Source organism: Grus americana, chromosome 15, assembly GCF_028858705.1.
Source record: "Grus americana isolate bGruAme1 chromosome 15, bGruAme1.mat, whole genome shotgun sequence".
In the NCBI taxonomy this organism is placed as follows: Eukaryota; Metazoa; Chordata; class Aves; order Gruiformes; family Gruidae; genus Grus; species Grus americana.
Genome location: NC_072866.1, coordinates 13,791,701 through 13,808,809, shown reverse-complemented (window position 1 = coordinate 13,808,809; position 17,109 = coordinate 13,791,701). Strand labels below are relative to the sequence as shown.

Genomic DNA, 17,109 nt, shown 5'->3' with positions numbered 1-17,109 from the left:
AACAAATGGGTGGGCCACTGAGAACTGGGATGGAGCAATACCAACCACACCACTTCCTCCTCCTTGCAAAACCCCATTCTTCTTTTCTATCATAACAACACCTTCAACACACCTCCAGCTTCTCCAACCACGAGCACTACAGCGCTCACCGACCTCTCTTCTGCAATCCTCACCTCGAGTAATGTCGATTACTAACAAAAGACACAAAGACAGCTCTCTCCTGTTGCTATGTGTCCCAGCAGCAGGTTAGCTGGGAAATTAGCACGTGCCATCAGACATACACCAGAAAGGGAGGCAATGCAGACATCCCAGCTGCAGCTTCTCAGGAGGTGGTCATGTTCAGATGGGCCAGCTGCTTGGCAAGAAAATGCCCGTGTTCAAATCAGCTAGCGAGCCAGGGGGCACACACGTTCCCTTCCGGGGAGCTGCCTGGCCAGCAATGGTGCCACGTAGCCCAGCAGCACCCGCTGCCTCCCAGCTACTAGGAGGTTAGACAAAGCATTCTTCAAGCTGTAGGCTCTGCAGGTCTGACTTAGAGAGACAGGAAACACATGAGCTTTGTGTGCGCGTATGGGTGCAAACATAAGTAAAATCAGATCAGCCCGCGAGGCTGGGACGTTGTGCTAAATATGAAATCAGATGGGCTAAATCTCATGGTGCATAAATAATTTTCAGCAGCCATAGTCCAAAAAAGAATGGATGGTGAAGTGCAAGAAATTGCTCCAGCTGGTCGTGGAACCACTGCTAAGGAATTCAGCTAATGTCCCTGGGCCACAGCATTGCCTTCAGACACCAAAATCAGCTTTTAAATCTGGAATAGCTGCACTGGCTTACAGTAAACTCAGAACCAGTATACTGCATTACCCCGGGAGAGGGGGGAAATAGAAGGAGGAAGAAAAACCTCACTCAGTCCATGCAGTTTGGCAGCAAGCGGAATTGCCTAAATCCATCAAATAAAATTGCACTGTAATCGTAAGGACATTTTCAGTATTTGAATGCAATTTCCTCAATACTTGTCCACTCCATAAAATACGCCTGACAATTAAAAGCAACTCTGCAGATGCCCTGAGATTGATCCGCCTGCGTGTTATCTGAACAAAAATCTGGATTTGCCAAACTTGGCATCCTGTACCTTCTGCACTGGCAGGTGCTACTGCGGCCACTTCTATTTCAGCCTGCAGAAGCAGTTCACTGATCGACCAACAGCTCAAAAATGTATTTAAGGAAAGTATCCCAAGCCCTCAAATTTTCTGTTTAGTCTCTCTGAGCATTTATGAATAAATAAGAACATTTACAAAATACTACTACAAACTGGCAATTATAGAAAGTGAAAGTAAAGAATGTAATTAGATTATGAAGTTTATAAGCTTAATTGCAAAAGATTTCTACAAATTAGAGATTGTAAATACATCTTCATTTATGTAACCAGTAATGACATACTTTGTGATTTAGACTGACCTTTAGTCAGAGGGACCCTCTTAGATGATTTTTGACTTTTTTCCCTTATGTCTCAATTGTTTTAATAAAAGGGGGTTTTTTGCAGTTTGTTGTTGTTGGGGGTTTTTTAAACATGCTACAGCCATGACAAAGACTGGTTTTTTGTATTTTTTTTTTAAATTTTACATTTCTAAAGCATGCCATCAAATATCTTCAGAAAGGATGTAGCACAGCATTTATTCTGCCTACTTACTCTGGATTAAGTTATTCTTAAAAAATAATTAAAAAAACAACAAATAATCCCCCGTTCGACAGATAAGCACATAAATTTCAACGGGAGACAGAATGCCAAAAAGAACAGGTAGTTGAGAGGTGCTGACACACATTGTACACGAACTAGAACCGAAAAGTTTAGTGCCATATTAAAGTTGTCTTGTCAGAGAAATTTCTGTAACGCAACAAGTTCCATGCAGAGGCACTAAACTCTGACACTGGTATTTGCAGTGACTTTATTTGTGGAGAGTACACACATGTGGCTACAACACAGTAGCAGCAAGCATCTGCCACTTACAAATACCTCCTGCCTGACTAGAAATCTCACATTTGTGCACATCTGTGTGCAGTGTAATCTAGTATAAAAATATTAATTGAGAGGCGTATCGAGTTAGGCTTGTCAGCCCTAATATTTTCTGGTGATGTGAACAAGGCCAGAGAATAAGATAAGCATCTTTACAAAGCCAGGTGGCTTTACTTCAAATCCAAAAGCTTGTTTCTAAGCTGCACAAGGACAGGAGCCCACGTAAAATCAAATTTGGAATGCAAAGCCAACCCAGTTCTGCTCATCAGGGTCTGAAACCTGTCTGCAGCAACAGTTTTTTGGGAGCTCACTGTCCTCCACTGAAACACTGTATGACATGCAATTATTTTTGTGAGAAATTATTTTTGCATCAGAGCTACACTTATCTTAGGAACAATCTATCATGTTTTATTTTAAAAAAAACTTCTGTGTATTTTAAGTTTATGTTCATGAAGTATTTTCATTGGTACTCATGAGTTAAAAATTACTTCAGCTTTTTTTGCCTTTTTTTTTTTTTCTTTTTAAATCAAGCTGGTAAGTACTCCCAATTTACCACTGCAAATCAGCTTAATTTGCTTAGGAGCTAAAACTTGGAGCGAACAACACTATTTTCAAAACAAATACATCAAGTTAAAGTGAGGGCAGTTGTGGTTCATCTGAATCATATGGCTCCAGATTTCAAATCTAAGCTAAGGAAATAGAGGTTATGACATCCTGCAGCTGGGACAAGTAGTGTTCATAAAGCAGCGTTAAATCAAGACCACTTGGCCAATTCAGGCAGTTGCTTGTGTGGAAGTGAAAGATCCCATGAGAGCATGAAAAAAAAAAAAGAAGGTTTTGGTGTCCTAGCCAAACCCCCCTTCCTTCACTTAATGCTACCAGGGACTGAGTTTCTTCAGAGCAAATGACTGTGGAAGGTTGCTGCCAAGTAATTGCTACTGATTTATTTACATCCAATCACAGAGAACAGGAATTAAACACTTTGCAAAATACACAGGCAACTTAATTACAAAAGGTCTTCCTGTGCTACGCAAATGCCAAGTGACTGAGCCCGCCGCTCGGTAGGTTAGTTTTCAGATGCATCGATGTGGTGAGTTGATTCACCATAAGGCAACGCAAACGCTTAAATCAACACCAAGACAGACACAGTGGCAGGCAGAAGTAGCCCGGAGCTTTAGCTAGGCAGCACTACTCCTGCTGGTGGTAGGGACATAGGCTGATAAAAGTTTTCATTCAGTCTGGGAAACTCAGGACAGAAAAAGGATTGGGTCTGGAAATGTTATCTTCCAGTCACCCATTCAGTAGCGTTTTAATATCTATCTATTGATACAATAAGCATTGATAAAAATGAAAATGTCAACTCTCAGGTATTTTAGCAGATGAAAAAAAGGTTGTTTTCTAAATTTTGTGAGACAGTACTGGTGGCTGTAGTAGAAGGACCATTCACTGCTTCCCTGAACACCAGAATAACTGTGCCTGTAGCTTCCTTTTTTTTTTTTTTTTTTTTAAAGTAGGGAGGAAGCATGAAACAGTAGTACTGACTGGAGTCTCTGACGACACTATCTGGATGCCAATGTCATGCTGTGTAAACATGTGGATCCATTAGACAATTGTTGGAAGCAGTGAATTCTAAGTTTGATCTAGTGATAGGACTCATGCTGTTTGGAAGAAAAAAAAATGGGGTTGCGAAACCACACAAGGAAAATGTTTCAGACTTGTTAAAAAAAAAAAAAAATTGCAATGTGAACAATGATGTATTGGATGGCCTGCAGATCTCAGCCTCTGGAGAATCTTGACAGAGAAAGGGAGACCTGAACTCTTGGCTTTCAAACTGTTAAATAAGTTTATAAAATGTATTCCAACCTGAAAGAATAAAAACATTTTCACAGAGAAAAATTTATATTCACGTGCAGAATACAAAAGGTTTGCCTTGCTAAAAGACAATCTGCAACAATGATTTATATCTTCTTCCGCATTTCTAGTGCACACTATGGCCTGAACTAATGAATCACTTTTAGTGAAGCCTGAGCTCTACAGTACCCCCAGCGATGCTGGTCCGGGGACGGGAGGAGCCGTTAACTGCCGGCCTTTGGGTTGTGCTGGCAACACAACGCTTTTTGCTTTATAGTACTTCATGGTCTAAAACACACGTTGAAATTAACTCCTTTATTAGCTATATAGCTGCTACTCCTTATCTCTTTCATTTTTCTTAATTATAGGACTGCAAAAATTCATGTCGTGATTCAGAATTGTATGTGATTAATACAATATGTTATTTATATTTTTTAGAACATAAAACATAGGCCTCATGAACAAAATTATACATTACATATGAAATTTGAAAATCTACTCCATTCTTTAAGCTATCTAGAAATACTGTGCTCATTCTGTCCATGCTACAACTTCATTTCAAACTGATCAACCACCTTTTTATTCCCCTCAAGTCACTTACATTAAAAGACAAAAACCAGTGGGTTCTGCTCCCAGCAAAACTGCAAACCCACTTTACGGCTGTCACTACAAAACTTGCTACTCATCTCCAGAGGCTTATAGATGTGAAGAGCAGTGTGTATAGCTCAGCATTTCAGTTATGATTCATGTTGTGGTTTAATCATTCCTGAAACATTGTTTACTACGTAAAAGAAACTATTTCAACAAGGATCGGAAAGCAAGAAAGTCAAATCAATCCAGAAGAGCAACTGAGTCACCAGGGAGGAAGGCAGCGAGATACACACTGTCCTTGTGAATCCGGAGTAGGTCAGCAGTAGCAAAGTTTCTCTTTGGTGACCGGTGGGTCACCACAGTGGACAGAACCTTTCTCCAACCCACCCCGAAGAGCTCCGTGAGCACATGACAGTGGTCCTTGCAATGCAGATCTCAGTATTGCACCTTGCCACGCTTATAAACACGTTTGTGTGATTTAGCCAGCTGAATTCAGCAACAATTCACATCTAATTCTAGCCGTATCCATACCTACATGGATGGTGTAGCCCCTGAAGGCCTGCATCAATCAGGAGAAGTCATCTCCCATGGCCTGTCCCTACACAGCTAGAGCTCCCAGAGCTCCCGAAGGTACAGCAGCTCTTCCACAGGTGGGACTTCAGCAGCGAGCCTGGCCTTTTCACATCCACAACTACTTAAATCCTCCTTCCCACCCAACAAACACAGGGGAAGAGCTCTCCACATCCATTTTCTGCTGTAACGCACGGGGCAGCTGTCTTACTAGGACCTTCAACATGACTTCAACTTCTATGAAAGTATAAACAGAAGATCGGCTGTTTCTTTACTTGAATTAGTGACAGATTCATTTTTGTGCTCAAGAGACACCAGCCTGAGTCCGTGACCAAACAGCCAGCCACTACCGTGTAGTTTAAGACCACTACACTTGGTGTTAGGTGAATTCCACCTGTGTGACACGTCACAAATACCATTTAGCCACGGCAGATACACTGAAATACCTTTCTCTTAAGATCAAGACCACATAATAATAGCAGTTTGTACTTCCACTTACTATTCTTCATCAAATGATGAAACTAAAATTGCAAGCCAAATACTGGTTGCAGTGTTTATTTTTCTTGGGTCCCTAAACGTCAGGTACAATCTGTGAAATGGAGGATGAGGAGAGGCCAAGCTGAGCCGGGAGGCTGGGTAGGTCCAGCTGTAAGGACCAGAACCAGTGCTAACAGTAGAGAAAAGGGGAAGGAAAAATGAGTACCAGAAAGAAATCAGATCTTTTACAGACCATGATTGCACCTCTCAATAAAACTTTAACATAAAAAGAATGGAGTGGTACAGGCTGCTATCTTAATCCATTTTTTCCCAAATAAAGTATTCTGCTTACCTCAAAATCTGTCATAATTAAGTACCCTTGAACTAGTTAATCTTTATTTTTAGGGGAAAACTCACCTTTGATACTGTGGGGACAATTATTCTTAAAAGTTACCTTGGTCTCCCAGTATTACTGGTCAAACATTTATCTAAGCTAAAAACATCTTTAATGCCTATATATATGTGTGCGTATACTTTTTTTTTTAAACTATGAGACATAGCGAAATTAGTGCTTTACTTCATTTTTCTTCTCCTTTAGGTAAGTTACATCTGTATGTTGAAATACTGGATACAAATTGTGAGCGGTCAGATATATTACAGTTTTGTTTTTATAATTTAACAAAATATACTTGTTCTCCGTATTTTTTCCCACAGTGCACAGAGGAGCAAATACATACTCGGTAACCAAAGCCAATTAACATAACACAGTATGCCAAACCCACTACTTTTTACAATAGCAAACCAAACTGACATTTATCATAGTATCATATTTCACGACAAATATTTCATCACGAAACTGTTATGTGGCAGTTTTAACCCACCAAGCATGACATCTTCAGTGAGGACAAGGAAGCTGAGTTTCTATTTTTAGATTAATGTATGGCTTTTATTTGAGAACCTCAATTCACCTCGCAAATGTAAATAAAGCCATCAACACCGTGACACATTGATTCTATCAACTTTTCAGCTACAGTCAAGTCAGTACACGCAGCAGTTCAACACCAAACATCATGAACAATTAATTATGTTATAGATCTAATCATGGATGAGAACATTGTATATTGTAAATGCTACACAGACCATGGTGTGGTGGGACATAATCTAAACTGAAAGTGATCTGCATTTATCAGAATTGATTAAATTTTCTTTTAATTTCTTTCAACCACCTACCAACAATTGCTTCACCTTTTCTTTCTTTTCTTTTTTTTTCCTCCCAGTGGCTCCATCCCAGGCTGACATTCTCCCGGGCTGCACCTCATGTAAGTACAGCTATAGCAATAGTGTGACTATTACTATATATTTATTTCACCAATGTACAACAGTGAAAACATTTACCAAAATTGCGACTTCTAGACCTGCTATTTACTATTGTGAAAAGGTACTGGAAAATTTAGTAAGTCCTCACTGAAGAGTTAACAAAGGCAAACAATATTTACTCCTAGACCATCCTCCTTCTCAAAGCTCACAAACCGGCCACCTAAGTAGGCTCATACAAAGATACATCCAATTTACTATGTCTTTGTAAGTTGGTGAAATTTGGGCTTCATGGATGTGTCCCATGATCCTGAGGCATTCCAGGGCTCCTTGCCAGGCAGGGGAACCTCTGCCATCCAGAGGAACTGCAGAACAGACTGGAGGAACATCAGCTCTCAGAGGGTTTAATTGGCATCATCTCTGCAAATTGCTGCCAGTCTACGTGAAGAAGGAACCAAGGCTGTGATGCTCTCCCCATCACCTCTGTCTACCACCAGGCCATCGTGACAGTTAAAACTGCCTGAAAGCCCACAGCCCACGTTAAAGATTTTCATACATTGACAAAGGCTGATCAAGGAGAAGGAGAAAGGCAAAGCCAACACCTAGTCAATCAGCTTGGGCTAACTGCAGGAAAGATGCACCTTCAAGAAAGCCAAACAACTAAAAGGAAAAAGACACAAAACTCGGTCTTCTCTAAGTGGCCAATACCACTCATCTGAGCACCGATGGTGCGAATACCATCAATACTCTCAGGAGGTATTTGCATGCAGCCTGAAGAATGTGCTTGAGTGCAAAGGCTGGCACCTGCTCAGAGTGGTGGGGAGTAGCTGAGTTGTACACCCCGGTCTAGTTAATGAGCAAAGGACTAGAAGCCAGGAATTATTTAATGTTAATACCGGCTCTGCCAGTACCAAGTGCTGTTCTGCTGCTCTCGGCAAATCACTTCATCTTTTTCATGTTCTCCTACGTACAACGAACGTAACATTTTTGTGCCCAGTGCCCTTCTCCCCCATGTTTAATTCTCAATTTAATATTCCAGTCATAAATGCACTGACTCCCTTTTACTTTGATAAAGTACAGTCAGTATCAATAGGTAACACTTTCTGAAAACTTATTTCCAACTATTGTGAAACAGGAGCCAAATGTTTACGGAGTAGTTATTTTTTATGTCAGTTTACTATAGGGCCTCTTTAGCCACAAGCTTACAGACGGAGGCCCCATGACTTTTTTGGGAATGGAAACTTTTTGAGTTCAGCTCTTAACAAATTTCCAGCCTGCAGTATGTTTTTCATTAGTCTACATGGTGTTATAATAAATGATGCTCTTCCTGTTTCATTTTATGATTTTTTTTTAAACATGCAACAATTTCTATGTCTGTTTTCCATTAGTTTCAATGTACTCAACCACACTAATCTTAGAGTCTATGCATAAAGACAGAAAGGATATATTGAGTAAGATATCAGCCATAGCAAGACAAGCTTCTAGTTTAAATTCTTCACTGAAGGCTGATCATAAACCCATTACATGTATGCAGCTCAGGACAGCTATCCTTTTAGGTGCCAGTGTTAAAATAAATAAAAAGTCCGTTATCCTGAAACCTAAAGATGGCCTAGAAAAGACTCCTCCAAGGTATACACCTGCAAGAGACTCAGCTAACAAAGTTTGATCCTATTGGCCAAATACAAAACATATGAAAACCTCCCTAAGCCTCCACGTAACAGAATTATAAAAAGGTTTTTTGGTTTTGTTTTGGGTTGGTTTTTTTTTTTTTTGCATAAAGACCAACCTGATACTTTTCTGTATAGTTTTGGGGCCCCCAGTACAAGAAACCTTTCAATAAACTGGAGCAAGTTGATCAGAGGGACACCAAGATAGCCAGGGGCAGGAACATGTGCCCTGCAATGACAGGCTGAGAGAACCGGGCTTGCTCAGGCTGGAGAAGAGAAGGTTTTGGGTGGACCTAACAACCCCCATGTTGCATCTACAAGAGGCTTATTGAGACTGATTAAAGCTCTTTTAGAGATGCATGGTGGGATGGAAAAAGGTGATGGGCATAAGTTGAAAACCAGATGGATTCCAACATACAAGGGAGTATTTATTTTTTTTACCATTAGGACAATCAAGCGTTGGAACAAGTTGTCCAGAGGTTGCACAGTTTCTGTCCTCAGAGGTTTTCAGGATCTGGTCTGATCTCATAGCTAACCCTGCTTCGGGCAGGAATTTGGATAGATTACCTCCTGAGGTCCCTTCTGACCTTACTCTATGATTGATTCAGTCTAGTAAAAAATAGTAAAGATTTTAAATACCAGAATGCATCCGGAATTTGTTCAGACTGTCTTTCTATTTTTTCCTGCTATCTATTATAATCATAGACATATTGGTTTCCTAATACCGCAGTGCAATAAATTTTTTGAATAATCATAGAAATCATAAATCATAACTCATAGCATTTAACCTCAGACTCCCAATTTCTTAATTGAAATCTTCCAGTGGTGGCTATAGCTTTTTGAAGCAAAGTTCAGACAGGAGAAAAGAGGACAAACAAACATTTACCTTAATGAGTTTTGGACGTGCAATGACAACAGCCATCAATAACTTCATAGTGACATACCTGTGCCACAGGTAAAAGACTTTTTTTTTTTTTAAATTCCCTCAACTGTCTTTCCCTGAATGTGGCTCATAGAGACATCAGGTCTAATCTTTCCTAGGGTGAAGCACCATGATCCTTTGATTGTCACATTGGATTCTTTGTATCATGGTATAAATTGGCCCCAGCAAGTACAAGCATACTCATAAACAGCAGGTAACAGTGACCCAAACAATATCCCAAATATTTTGAAGCAAGTAATATAAACAAACCATAGTATAAGGGGAAAGTTAGTTTCAAAAAAAAAAAAAAAAAAGACCGAACCCAAACAAATAACATTTCAGCATTTAAGTCTCCATCCTAAAAACACAACTACGCACAGTTTAAATCAAGCCAAAGTTCTTTGTGCCATCTTCTCTTACCCAAAACTAGTTTGGTGAGCTCTGCAGGAGGATACAACAAATCAAAAGCAAATGTCTTTAACACTGTACTCTCAAACATCAGCTCCAAAATGTTTTTAAGGAATGTTCATCTGCTTTCCGGATGCATTTCCACACATCTTTGCTAGTAAGTTAACTCAACACATGCATAACACAGACAGTGCAACGACTCAAGATAGACAAGATGAGCATGTCAAAAGCGTTACACGCTTCTAAGCTCATGCAAGTCAAGCTCACTACACGTACTAGGGGTCTCTCGCATCCCCCCTGCCATCCACTCCATTGGCTTGGTAGACTTGTCCCCTTCCCATCCACAGCCATGCCCAAGGCTCCTTTCATCATCCATCTCTCCTTCACAATTTACTCCTCTCCATTTATCACCATGGAGCTTTATGTCTCCAGCTTGCCCCCAATCTCCTCCCTGTTGCCTGCTAAGATCAAGGTCCCCTTCATACTCATTTTCGTATTACTATAAACCTTCATTCTCTCTCTCTCTACCAGCTTCCTTCCTCTCACAAATTAAGGGCTGTGTTCATCTTTCCCTTATGAAGTTTCATCTCCTGTCCTGGCAGAGGAGGCCACGTTCATTTTGCAAAAAGAATCGTTACTGATGTTTTCTGCTTGGGAGAGAGGCTGAGGTTCTCAAACAACACGTTAAACTTGATTGGGAGGGCAGCAGAGGTGAGATCAGACATACCATTGTGCTGGAAATTGTTATAGATGCCACCAGCGGGTAGGGATAACTGAAACTATGGATCTGCAAAAACTGAAGAGCCCACTCTTCTTTCTTCTTTTTCTCCTCAACAGATAAAATCAATGCTTATTATCACTTACTGCCATTTAGCATCCCCAGCTGCCAAAAAAAAAAAAAAAAGACAAGATTGTCCATACATTTGATTCAAAAATATTGTGGGACGTATCTGTTGGAGGAGAAAAGTTGAGAGATTTGAGAATTTTTGAGAATACAAAATAACATTAATGAACATTAACTAAACTTAGGTCAGTCTTTAAAATATATTACCCCAGCAAGATTTACACAGTTGGGAAAAATACAGAGAATACACCTCTTTCTATAGGGTATATACACGTGGAAATACAAACAGTATTCCCTCTGCTGACCCTTCCAAGGAGGAGCAATTCCCCACTACATATCCCACTTTATATATTTGCCTAATTTAAGTATGTTTTGTATATAGTTGATACACACACTTTTTTTAAGGTAGTCTTTTTATATTTTTCCCTCTATATGTAATTTTTAGTAAGAAAGTATTCCCAGGGGCTGACAGCATCAGGAAAACTAGGCTATGCCAACAAGAAGGATTCCAGTCAAACATCATGATGTCTAGCATACTGTGTTTCATTTACAAATCTTTGATTTCTAAATGAATGGCAGTTCAAAGTACACATTAAACACAGATACTTTCTGCTTATGTATGTAGAGATTGTTAGAGATTAAGTCACTTTTTAATTAAAGACTTAAGCAGGTGTCAGTTCGTGATACTCTTTGAATTCGGTTTAAAGAGATACATGTCCATGATTACCCAGCAGCACACTTTAAATACAAGCAGAATCAAAGAGATCTTCCTAAACAAAGCAAAGGAAAGCTGCTTTGTCAGATGGTTTGAAGTTTGGTACTATCCATCTGTCATACACGGAACATCATATATTTAGTTGGAAAAAGCATTCTAAAACACTTCAAAAATAAACAAAAGCAAACAGCCGTACGAGACAGAACCCCAGGCAACACCAGCCTATTAATTTCAGTGGGGTTTTGTTCTGCCTGTATATATGCATCTAACTATCCAAAGTTAATTTGCAGTATCAAGACCTAAAACAGATAATTTAAAAGCATTCTGGACTCAAATAACCAGAGCTTTAAACATGGAAATGGAATTATTTCTAAGTGATTTTTCTCTCACTGTCATACTTTAGACAGATAGCAATATGAAGAGAACCCTTTTTCTCCATTACTCAAAGGTTCTTTATTTTCTTTCTTCAAAGGAAATCCAAAGATTAATTTAAAGCCACCTGATGAAAATACCTTAATATTTACCTTCATATTTTGTTGTAATATATACTGAATTCAAGTGAAGTGATTTCAAAAATTATCCTGGATGCTTCTCATTTCAAGATGTTAAATATTAGCTCTTATAAATTCCCTTTACACATTGTCTGACAGTATTTGCTGCTCTGGACTACATGAACTGACTTTTAATTCTTACAGAGGCAATGATAGTAAAGTTTGTAGAATTTGGCAGAGGTGACATTTTAGAATTTCATACTTATTACAAGTCTCTCCTTTCCAGGCCTAATTTCACATAAAGCAAGTGTAAAAAATGGTTAGAACTGCCAAATGCATAAATTCTGTCGATCCTTTTACCCATTATATCATCAGTAATAGCTACCCTCAAACTGGTGTCCTAATCATCCTTTAAATGATGGCACTATAACATCTCTGCAGTGGTGTTACAGCTGCCACTTGACAATGAAAGAGCACACATGTAATTCCAGAATTTGGGATCTAGAAAATCCTAAACTGAAGTCCCAAAGCTAAGGTCATTAGTAGAGCTGTGGGAAGAAAATAACGAGGGAGACAGAGACGGCAATCCGCCAGCTGACTAGGTCAGTGCGTGGCGCGTAGTGGATAGCCGGGAGGATGGCTACCAAGGACAGGGAGGCAAAGAGCACAATTGCCAGAACAAAGGATGCTGACCAGCTGGAGCTGTCATCGACAGGAACAAAGTACCCGCCTGCATCTCGGGTGCTGGTTAATGGAAGCTACAGCATGACTGCAAAGGCAAAGTTTAAAAATAGCATAGGACAATTAGCATGAAAGCACAATTCTTGGAGCTTCAGCTGATCCTAAAGGAAAGGCTGAGCACTCTTGTAAAAATCAGGTTTCCATTTTCATACTTTTTTCTACTTCTTTAATATTAACTACAGCAATAAAGGGAAATCTGAAAAATAAAAAATAGTAGAAACCAAGATCTGTTCGACTGGTTCAGCAGTAAGGTATAAATCAGGAGTAACTGTGAAGGCTTGAATCGCAAAGTATGTACCACTGCAACTGAGAGCTACAACTGGCTCCTGAATTTTATCGGGTTTTTGTCTGGAGACAGTGCGAGGAATCTCCCTTAGCAAGGAAAGAAAAACTATTACAGTCAGGTAAGATTCTCTGAGCAGCTAGGGTAGGCACAGGTTATTAAGTGGATCTTTGTACGGCCGCTCCACCTCCAGTTTTATTTGCTGGGAGCTGGTTATGTAACTAACACAAAAGAAAATAACCATTTCTGGGTTGTTTTCCTTTGCAAGCTCTGGGCTGCCAGGAGGAACTGAGAGAATTCAAAAGCAGCTTCCTTCTGTTGCTCTCTTGGGCGTTCTCTTTGAAGTGGCACCCTAAGTGGCTGCTCATTCACCAGTTTTGTAGGTAGTCTTTAAAGCAATACTTTCCACCCTTCAAGCTTAAGTACAGAAACATACAATTAATTAAGCAAGTTAGTGGTGTTATTATTTCAGCCTTTTATTTCTACTTGGTGTTAGACTCTAAGATGCAAGTACTCTTTGTAGTAGGATTTCAGACATTCTGGAGAAAATGCTGAACTTTATAGACTGATCTGATATGGTTCATGTAACACACAAACAATCTAAGAGAACTATTTAGCTATCACTTAAAGGAAAAATTCATTCTAAAATCTAGAAACAAAGAGTGCAGCTCCACAATGGCTCTGACTACTTTGCAGTGTTACTGTGCTGTATTTAACTGATGGTTTAACCCTTTGTTCTGACATGCCTTTTTTTTAATCACTTCCCCCCCCCAAAAAAAAAAAAAAGGAGAGTAAGCCTAAAATTTAAATTTTCTATGGAATGACTGCAAAGCAGACTGGGTAGGAAATCTTCGTTTGTTACCAGACAAATGGACCACTCACTTTTGTTGTAATGCAACAAAAAATGCATCTACTGCTGCTTATAATAGTGGCCAAATGTCACATTACTGGTTTCTAAATATTTTCATGGTGTGGAATGTTTGTAAACCGTCCTCTTGCACTGCTGCCAAACTCCAGGAACACTCTCCTGGGCAGTTTTAGTCCTTAACTAAAAATATATCCCCACATTATTAAGAATTATTATAGAAAAAAAGATTTCAGTGAATCTGTCCTAATGCAATGGTGCTCTCCCATTTCCACATAGCGTGTATGTTGTTTATTTTCATTCCTTGAGCACAGGATTTTATAGCCATAATTATCTCATTTTCTTATAGTGCAAACAGTCCAATTTTTATTCATTGAGGTCAACATTTTTGTTGCATTCTTCCTCTGTTTTTTTTCTTCCCTTTAAAATTTGCTATTAACAACAAATACAAAAGATATCTGCTATCAAAATACCTGCTGGGGTGGAGATTTATTAATAAAATTGTATTTTCAAATGAACATAGATCAAAAGTGGCAATAGTAAAATAGATAGAGGAAATGATGTTTTAACTCCATTTCCAGTTTCCATATCCTTTAAAATAAATAGTTCCTCAACCCTGCAACTTCATCTTAAAAGATTTTTGTGCAAGAATTTTCAGCAAAATCTAGAAGGCTTCAAAAAGTAATGTTCAATTAAGCAGATTTCAGAAGTTAGAAGCCCTTCACGGTCAGCTGGCTGTGAAATCCTGCTAGCTAGCCACTAAGCATGCAATCTTGTTGCTTTACATCTTTTCTACAGTGTTGAAGGGTGGGGAGACTGCACCCAAGCATTTATTACAGAAGACAGTAAGGCCCTGGATTTTTTCCCTTCTTATACATCTCCTCTCCTGTTTTTCCTGTGCTGCGAAGTGAGGTGTAGTGCCTTCAGCCTGTCCTGAAGTCTTCACAAAATACACCCAGAGGGTTAAAGCCTTTCCCCCATCCCCACCACCTGCGGTCTGCAAAGGAAAGAGCTGCTTAAAGCCTGGTAACAGGAAAAGGTCAGGAGCAGTGCATTATATTCTGTATGTTTGGATTAGCCCCCAATAGCTAAATAAACTGATTTAATGTCCAATGACATTTTCGAACAATAGCTAATAAAATTATCCGGAGTATGCAGAGACAAAAGATGCACCCAGACGCACCATAATACATCTCTAATACATCTACAGAAGCAATGACCTAACAGTGAATTTCAGCAGTTTGGCCATTCAAATTAGAGGTCAAATAAATACCAAGGAGCCCAAGTGAAAAAACACCGACTGAACAGAAAAGACACACTCCTGTCTTGCCTATTACTATTGCTCCCATTTGTGTGCAACTATCAGGTTTTGTCCTATGTTTTTAGCAGAGAGCCATGTATTTGAAATAGAATCATGGTCTTTTCAAAATAAATAAATAAATAAGTAAAGAAATAAAAGGCATGCTACTGAAGTGAATCACAAGCTCGGGATACTTTTGGAAAATTTCTCTGAATTAGCTGGGCTAGCAGCTCTGAGGGATTTTTGCTAGAACCACATGAGGATTCTGAGTCACGTCAGCAGAGGAAGGAGCTGTGATGGATCCAGATGCTATCGCTCCTCTCCCAACCTGGAGGTTCCCACTCCTGTAGCAATAGAGCCGCACAAGGAAAATAACATTCATGCACCTGTCTCAGCAGCTTCAGTTCACTGCAATGCCCCTTAAAAGGCTGCATCTTTGTGGTCCGTTCTGGAAATCAAGCTGCGAGAGCATGGACACACGCATCCTTCTGCTGCGGCTGCTGCCAGGCTGGTGGCCCTGGCCAGAAGGGAGCCCGTGCCATGCATCCAGCCACCGCAGCCAGTCTCACCGGAACTCGTTTGCAAACGGCCCTTAGGGGAAGCTGGTTGAATTTCTCAAACCAGAGACGCTGGTTCTGAAGAATGAATGTATGATTAATGGGGTTGCAGCACTGGTACAATTGTGGTCACCTTTTTAAAGTTTTCCATCAAAGTTCTTGGAACCTGAATAGTGGAGCAGATTAAAAAATGAAAGGGACTAAAAGCTATGGTCATATAAAAGGCAGTTCTAAACAACTAATCTAAAATTTGCAAATAAGTCTTGCTTGCTTCACCTGATTTGCACATTCAAATTTTTTTAAAGTAATTATCAAAGCATTTTCAGACATGTTATGACCAAATATGAACTTGCTGAATACTCACACTAAGATAAAACACAAATAAACAGTCCCGAATTAATCCCATTAATATTACATATTACTTCTATGCTTAAAACAACAGTACTGAAAAATAAGAAGAAATGGCAGTGGGGACTGGCTGCATTCTGTGCGATGAACGAGGAGACCTTTGCCCACAGCAGTCTCTTTATCATGTACCACCGTTTGCGCTCCTCAGAGGGTACCATCCCTTCAGCTTAAGATAAAAGTATACTGAGAAATATTTCTGATAATCCTTTCATATGAATACCTATTCTTTATAGATAATTTACACACAAGTATGAAGGGCCCAAATGTACACCCACTAATTCACTAATGCCATAGCAATGCTTCAACAAAACCACTTCAGCTCATAAAAATAATGTTCTGGCAACCACAGTCCTAAATAACTACTTTCACTTTAACCTTGTGATTTGTTTAATCCATCTGAATCACTAACTCTACCTAAGTCTAAGTTACTGCATAGAGCACTCCTAGGATGAATTGTTGAAAGTCATTATTTGCCAAACAAAATTGAACAGAACTACTTCTTTTTTGTCTTATTTAGCTCCTGTAAGTAAAAAATATTAGCAGAGTTGTCTATGAATTCATATCAGATGCAGGAGTGTGTCAGAAACATCAGCACCTCAAACACATGGTGACTTCTTCATGAAAATTAAGCATGTGAGGAGACCCCAAGGCTTCTGTTTAGTGGCTGTAAAGAAAAAGTGCATTAGGTTATGTACGTGTTTCACGCTCATACTGAACTTCTACCACCTGCACAGAAAAAATATCTGGCTTGTGTTTAAAGGTGTTTTAAGTATGGGCTAATTTTCCTGGCAGGTCACAGAAGAGGCTCCACCTTCACCAAGGCTGGCACTGGCCTACTTTGCAATGAGGCAGAGTTAAAAAATAAGTCACTAAAGTAAACCTCAAACATCCTTGTTCACCATTTCACTTGGTCCCCTTGCGGCTGTCTGGCCAGGACCGAGTTTCAGCACAAAGCCCCACGGGGTCTGCCACAAGAAATACCTGGGCAAGTTCTACAAGTACAGATACTGTTAGAATTTGGACCTTTTTGGTTAAAGCACGACAGTCTCCGCCCCACAGCTACCCCAAGTCATCCCAGACGATCAGTGACA

The 17,109-nt window shown here is 39.7% G+C and overlaps 2 protein-coding genes across 4 annotated transcripts in view; one reads left to right on the top strand and one right to left on the bottom strand.

Annotated features, from left to right (window-relative positions):
* The window catches only part of C15H7orf50 (chromosome 15 C7orf50 homolog), a 129,588-nt gene that overhangs the window by 50,903 nt on the left and 61,576 nt on the right, over nt 1-17,109 (bottom strand). The window lies entirely within an intron of this gene.
* Nucleotides 1-17,109, top strand: part of GPR146 (G protein-coupled receptor 146) — a 54,586-nt gene that overhangs the window by 18,161 nt on the left and 19,316 nt on the right. Inside the window, exon 2 of the mRNA XM_054842407.1 lies at nt 6,781-6,822. The gene's annotated coding sequence lies outside the window, so the exon portion shown is untranslated. The remainder of the gene's footprint in view (nt 1-6,780; nt 6,823-17,109) is intronic.